The following is a 7,849-nucleotide window of genomic DNA, read 5'->3' as shown; positions in this document are numbered from 1 at the left end:
ATTAGGCTTGTTTGAGATGAGCAAATTCTGCGCAGAATCGATCACCGGTGATCAGCGCAAGATGCATTCCGGTTAGAAAATATGGAAGGCCAACAGGGAAAAAACATGTTGAAAATACGTGTTAACACGCACTACGTGTTAACGCGTAAATGCGTGTTAACACGTGATTTACGCGTTAACACGTACCTACACTGTTTTCTTTACCACCACCTACTGGTGTGGAGCTTTGAAAACACAGAAACAAACAAGGCTTGGATATCACAGGATGTTATCTAAAATATATTTTGAGCATTTTATAAAAGCATTAGTAGGCTACAACTACATATTTTTAAACAGTTAACTATAATCGTTCAACCCTTGAAATTCATGACCACTTTCACACATTTTTCCAAACTATATTTTTAAATACACTTTAACTTTTTCATGCTTCTAAAGCCTAACTGGTAACTGACAAATGAAAACAGGACATTATGTTTTCATAGGTCAACCCATATGCATTATATTTGTTTGTTAGTCCCTTTGATACCCACCGTAAGTCTTATGAAGCTGCTATTGGTTTAGATAGCTTTATAGTAAATATAGTAGTTTTGCTTTATCCTTCAAAGTATAATTGATCAATTATAATTTTTTATTATCATTAGACACACACAGGAAAAAAACAATAAATTACACTGGTGAGGATCATATACGTCCTCCAGATGCTGTGTTGTCTGTGTAAAATGTGTTGCGGTTGTAAAAAGAGGAATACTATGTGAATGACTCCTTTTTCTTGGGATGTTTTTATCTTTGCTGGAGATGGAGCAAGCAGTACTGTAGACTCCAAATACTCATCCTTTTCAATATTGTAATGAAAACAGAGATGTATACCATAGTTTAATGTTGCATGTGCAAATAAACAGTTGTTTTGATATGATGCTCTCTATTTTCCTTGGCTTTTTTCATAAGGGTTAAAGTGCCTGACACACTACTAGTAGAATACATTAGGAATGAAGAAAGATACATGATGCTTTTAAAATAACATAATATTTAACTTTTATTTATGCCATTAAACAGTAATTACTAAATTTAAGACTCAAACTCCACAGGAAGAAATATCTTTGCTTTTCCATAGCATTTCTTCATTTAATAATTGATTAGTTCGTAAATTGTTGAGGAGACAGGAGCTTTGCAGTATCCAGATGTGATAAGGAACATGGCCCTTCCATTGTATTGCACATCGCATGGAGTATGAACTATATCTTATGTGATTTTGTTAAATGGTTTATGAAGCCTTTAATGGACAGTGGTCCCCTGCTTCAAAAACAGCAGACCTCCAACATCAAGCTTAGCAGAGCTGGGGTGGTTGGTGAGAATCATTTTGGTTGGCTGAAGAAAGATGGTGATGACCTCAGAAGTGCAATGCCTGCAACACATAAATGGTAAAGTTTATTGTGCTGCCCTGGGAAATGGGTGACCTAGGAATGTTAGTATATGTAGGCCTAATGCACATCACAGCCTGTAAACTGTTAAGTCTTATAACTTCATACAATCAGAATGTACTGTAGTAAAAACATAAATGAAAAAGAAAACAGAACTTTATTACATGTACTCTAGTAAGAATTAGGCAAATTATATGGAATATAAACTCCAAAAGGATTTTTTTTTTTTGCTCAGTTGTAAATGAATCTTATTTAATATTTGATTATTAATAAAACCCATAAACCACAAACATTGGCAACAAAGGGATATAATTGTTTTCAACCAAAAACATTGTAATAGGTAGTATTGACATAGGAAACAGAAATACAGACTCTCTAAAAAATGCTAGGCCCATCATAAAGACCACTGTGTAACTAGAAATCAATATTAAAAGGTATAAAGTTGAGACCTTACTTACATCACTTGGTCAAAAAAAGTCACAGACTCAACTGTAGGCACAAAACAGTTTATTGAATGCACAATGAAAATCTCAATTCCAGAATGCAGAGACTCACCAAGCAGCAGGGTGGCACTAAATTGAGTCACTGCTGAGAATGGCACCTTGCAGAAAGAGTCAGAGTGCAAGGCATCAGTCAGGAAATGTTATCAGGGAGAGCAGCGAGGCAGGCAGACGGGATGAAGAGAGCCAAAGAAGAGCCAACCGATGTGAAGCTAGGCATAGAGAGGGAAGATGAGGCTGGGAGAACGGGGCAGATGGCATCAGGGCACAATCTGGAGAGAACAGAGAAGAGTCAGAAAGAAAAAGCACTGACAGCGCATCTCATAATAAATGAGATGATGACTAGACGGAGGGGAGGATATAGCCTGGGATACACTGCATGATTTTTGGCGGTCCCAAACGAAAGATTACCATCGTGAAACATTTGTGGCAATTTCTGTGATCGTGGCTCTTCGGTGGTCCTATGTCGACCAGCTTACCAGTATTTGTTTAACACTAGCACATGCTGGTGACATTGCACTTAACTGGAGTCACAGTCATCACAACCTATGAGTCAATAGGTGTCATCATTATACAGTCTACATGCTTGTCGTACCCAAGTTTAAATGATCCATGTCGCACAGTGTGATAAGGTAATGATATTATAGGAGAGCAAAAATCTTGCAGTGTATCCTGGGCTTAAGACAATGACTGGTACGTGCATGGCCACCTGTCAAAACAAACCAATGACAAAACACACAGCGTACAAAACACATAAACAGAAACAACCAATCAGAACAAAGCTGTGACACACTTGTAGCTATAGTATTCAATCAGATACTGGTTGCCCAAATTCATTGATTGTTTCATTAGACAGAAACAGGTTTTGGAATGTTTGGTGTGATGGTTGCTGTATCGGTCAGGTTAACAAGTGAAAACTGAATATTTCATTTAGTATGAAAAGTAAAAGTTACACTCTGATTTTGACCTTAAATGCTTAAAATGTCTAAATTAAGTGCAGGTGCAAAGTCATAAATATATTAATTTGTGACAGTTCTACTGTTTGCACTTGAAATAAACACAGACATGACATGTAGATAATAAAAATCTTTAACAAAAATATCATCTGAAAAAGGATAAAGATGTTTTAACAATTTAAAACAAAACTGTTTACTAATAATAAAACAGACAATAGCAGAAAGAATAAGCATGCATGTTTAAGTTAAGAAGAATAAGAAGAAGTTAAGAAGAAGCTTTTTAAAAAGTACCTGTATGTCCAGTTGTGCGGTCTGGAGTACATTGCTTTGCATGTAGTCCTATAAGGATCGCTTGGTCTTCTTGAATATATTAAGTCCTATAACTGCTTCAAGTACGCATTCTCTCATCAGGCACACTCTTACAGCCTCAGGGTGGGTCATTGTTCATAATTTGGTCATCTAAATAAGCTTCGGTCAATCTTGTGAATAAACACTGGGTGAATAATCTGTGAAAGACAAGGATATAGAAAACCATAAAAAGTGTCTTGTATTAGTAATAACTAGAATCAGATTTGTTTTTATGATTTTTGAAACAATGGTTATTCAAATGTAAAATCATAGTATTAATGTAAAATCAACAAGGAAATTATATAGACCAACTTACTCTAATAATGCTACACAGTAGGCCTACAAAGGAATATAGTTTCCCTCATATTTGGACAGATCTGTGTTATTTACTCTCTTGCCAGTTTGTCATGAGTCATAACTTTATGTTCATATTTTTAAATGAATAACAAACACAACGCATTCATTTAAACAGCACTAAAATTTTACCTCACTATATTGTCTCCATCTGGGAAAGCCTGACACTGTTTCCACTAACTTATGTTATTGCAGTTATAAAGACTTTTGTCCAAGGCCATTTATCTAACAAAACTGTTTTCTGTTGTTGTTACTGCTGCTGCTTTTGCGTTTGTATTCCTCCATAGTACTTTTTGGCTCTTCCGTGTGGTTACGTTACCCTTCCGTCAGCGTACCTGGCTTATGATGGCTATGAGGTAAGCTTACGGCAAACTCGACGTAATGCTTGGATCACTATATCATTAATTATTCACACAATGACAGTGCCTGTCGTAACGCATTCGCTGCAATATAATTATTCATAAGCTTGTGAGCGAGTAATTACCTATTGCTTACGATGAGCTGACGTTACGATCTTCATCTTCTTCTTTTGGTTTAATGGCGGGTTACGAACCAACTTTAAAGGTGCATACCGCCACCTGCTGTGATGGAGTGTGAAAATAATGATCTGCCTCTTCTATATCCTGTTATATAACACACTATTCTTAATAAATCTCAAACTGCATTTGACTTCCTGATTTTGGATCTTCATTTAATAAGTTGGCTATAGTAAAATCATTGCATGCTATTGCTTGTAAATCTTCCTTTAAAATACAACTCAAAATGATAGTGGCGAAGAAGTAATCTGTCATCTTGTGCTCATTAGTGGTAACGACATGCAATGCACAAATGACTAAAACGAGTTATTGTTGTTAAAGCCAGTTTCATTGAAAGCATGGTTTACCGACAATGCATTAATGATCTTATCATTTTAATGATATATTAATAAATCTATGTCCAAAGTTAAGAATATGAACGCAAAAAACTAAATGACAAACATTAGGTGGTGTTTTCCCGGACAGGGGTTTTCTTAAACCAGGATTAAGCCTAATTAGGAAAAAATAAACAAACATACCTTACTAAAAACATTACCTGTGTGCATTTTAAGGCAAAACAAAGAGCACTGATGTATTTTAAGATATGTCAATGCATTTTTTTTAGTTTTGAAGGATCCTACCTTAGATCCTCACGTGCAGAATGTTTTTATTATTGTGTTTTTTTATCATTTATCATTTATTTACATAATCATCATAATCATTTTATAATCATTAGTTTTTATCCATTTAATTATTGTATTTGATTATTTAATATCATTTTATCATTATCAATTTCATTATTATCATTTTTATTATTACATTATTGTTTATTAATTCATTTATTCATTATTGTTTTTATTCATTATTCATTTATTCATTTATTATTATATTTCTACATTTTATTATATTATTCATTAATTCATTGTATTTCTATATTTTATATGTCTCTTGGTGGTTAAGTTTCATAGAACTGTTCTGTCTGTGTGTAAACAAGATAGATAAAGAGAATGTTTATGGAAGCCCAAGGTCTAAGGGATGATGCAGCTGAGCAATTTTGGATATAACCGTGCATGCTGTATTCCTGGGGTGGACGAGGTTTGAACATTGAGGCATATGCAACTGAAACTGCTGTCCATCAATAAAACTCTGTTCTATTTTATCATCTAAAACCTCCGTCTCACGACTCTGTTTATGCTCTCCAGCAACGATTGATCAGCCTTGTATCTGACGGATACTTTAACAAAGTAAACTTATATTTTCTGATGTGATCTGGTGTCCGGGGCTGGATCGTTCTTTTTTTATTTTGTCTGTGGTGTGGAGTCCAGATCTAACAGTTTGTACAGCTCTTACATTTATTTTAGTCTAGGACTAGTCTAATCCCTGTCCGGGAAACCGCCCCTAAATTGCTCCCAATACAATTTTGCTGTGTTCTCCACTGTACATTGATTGTACTGATTATAATCCAAAAGTCAGACGGGCCAAGTAATTCCCACGTCATCCATTATAAAGGGAGTTTTATTGTGCAGTGTAGCCAATTTCTATACAATTTAGTCCAAGTTTGAAAAACCTTTTGTTTCCATGTCACTCAGAAAGTCAGTGTGATGTCTTGAATTAGTAAGCAAGCAAAAACCATTCAAACGTTTTAGCCTATAAAATGAATTAAAATGCAATTAAGCATTTTAATGTAGTTTATTAATCATCATTAATTATCATGATTATCGAGGGCATAATCAACAATAAATATTTTTGTTTTCCCTGTAGTGAGTAGCCTATCTGTCTCATATCTGCTTGGAGTTTGAAAGACTCTTCTGATGCTTTTCTATTAAGTTTATTTACATATTTGACATTGAAGTAGTCTAAAGGTAAGTCTTGATTACTTTCATTTTGTGATACTTGAATTAGTTACTGCATCTCTTTAAGGTTATTTGTAACTGTATTGGAAATTATGTTGAAGTAGTTCTCCCAACCCTGTTACACACAAATAATAACAAAATTACAGAAATCAAAGTATAATCAGTTCAATGTAAGAAGTTATTATGATTACTAATAGAAGTGTACTCTTTGTCCTGTTATTTTCCTTACCTTGCCACTCAGTCCTTTAGGTTAGTTGAAACTATTTCTAATTTCAGCAAAAGCTCCAGAGTTAAATCAACACTGCTTAGATCCACACCCAAGGTGTTAAAAATTACCACAGAATTTTTTGTATTCTTCCTACGAACTATCACAATGCTTCAACACAAACAATACAATTTTTGGGGTCAAGTGCTCAGCTAAGTAAAGATAAAACTAATCACTGTTAGGATGACTTCTTGTTTTTAACTTTTTTGTTAACAGCAAGTGTTTATCATAAATATTCATTTCATTATTTAACTTATCCTAGGGGCTTATCCTAAAATTATTAGACTAAAATATATATTTGAGCTCGCTTAATTTAAAAACAACTTGCACTTAAGCTTTTTTGTATCAATATGTGAAACAATGAATTGTTGATAAAAGGCTGTTAACAGTTACCAAAAAAGCTTAACTTCTTAAATATAACATAATATTTACATCATAAGATAATAGGCAGTCATGGTCTAATAGTTAGAGTCGGCCTTATAACCTGAGAGTTTTGCTGGTTCGAGTCTCGCGGCTGACAGGTTGCGACTGAGGTGCCTTGAGCCAGCCACCTGTCTCCCAGTGTTTCCCGGGCACTGCAGTACTGCTCTGGGTGTGTATGTTCACGACGTGCAGTGCTTGTTCACCACTCACTTGATAGGTTAAATACAGACGTCACATTTCAAGTATGGGTTACCATACATTGGTCATTATGTCACTTTTACTTTTCCTTAAAAAGAATCAGATGGAAAAAAACTAAAGGTGAAAACAAGAAAGCACTTTTTTTTTAATTCCAATCAAAGCTATAGACATGTGTCTTATTGCCATTCTTCTTTTTTTCCAGTCATCACATATGCATTTATTCATTTAGCATATACATTCATCCAAAGTGTCTTATAGATCAGAAAATATACAGAAAAAAAGCATCAAAAGTTTATTACATTTGCATAATTGTTCTAGTATCTGCTGCAGAGTAGTTCTAGTTACTATGACAAAGAAACGGTCTGAGCGTGACTAATCCATTGGAAGCCTCAGATTGATCTATGACACATACTTTCTGATATGGAAACTTTGTCTGAGGCAACGCGTGCCAAAAAGTAAAAAAAAAAAGCTTAAAAGGTTTGTAGTTGAGAGCCTCCTTCACACAAAATAAGATTATTATTTAAACTCAAAAAGCATGTTTTAAAGCCTAACTGCTCTATACAATGACATTGATGTTCTCCCATTAGGCCATACATATAGAGTTCCATCTGTTGTTCATATGCTAAATTGGTTGTAATTATATAGTGTGGTATTGCTATACTGTATTATTAAGGATATGTGTATGACACTAGTGAAAAACAAATTTTATAAGGCATTTATAAACTAGCTGAACTAGCTATAAATGCAATCAGATCATGATGGCAGGTAGTCCAAAGACTTCATATGTAGAACATCATAATGTGTGTGTGTGTTCACAAATGATGCAGATGTACCATCTGCTTGAGCATACATTCCATTTACGTTCATAATCTTGCTATTAACCAATTGTTATTAACATAAACTTAATTAGATTACCTGTGGTTAAGTAGTGTTTAAATAAATTTTTTCTTGCAATATTAATCATCCTCTACTGTTTATAAGAATTGTATGACACTACTGTGTCATCATTTAACACCTCT

General features: G+C 34.3%; 1 long non-coding RNA gene across 4 annotated transcripts; it reads right to left on the bottom strand.

The window, feature by feature from the left end:
- Nucleotides 1-1,015: 1,015 nt before the first annotated feature.
- Nucleotides 1,016-4,178, bottom strand: LOC135739799 (uncharacterized). Of its 4 annotated transcripts, none has more exons than XR_010529034.2 (4): nt 4,061-4,178; nt 3,166-3,380; nt 1,974-2,190; nt 1,016-1,402 (listed from the first exon to the last, which is right to left on the bottom strand). It is a non-coding gene; the product is annotated as an uncharacterized lncRNA (long non-coding RNA). The 4 variants fall into 4 exon arrangements; XR_010529037.2 differs by lacking the exon at nt 4,061-4,178 and adding an exon at nt 3,912-4,012; XR_010529035.2 differs by lacking the exon at nt 4,061-4,178 and adding an exon at nt 3,709-3,858.
- Nucleotides 4,179-7,849: the final 3,671 nt, after the last annotated feature.

The sequence above is a fragment of the Paramisgurnus dabryanus genome, chromosome 10 (genome assembly GCF_030506205.2).
Source record: "Paramisgurnus dabryanus chromosome 10, PD_genome_1.1, whole genome shotgun sequence".
Taxonomy (NCBI): domain Eukaryota; kingdom Metazoa; phylum Chordata; class Actinopteri; order Cypriniformes; family Cobitidae; genus Paramisgurnus; species Paramisgurnus dabryanus.
This window is presented reverse-complemented; position numbering and strand designations above follow the sequence as displayed.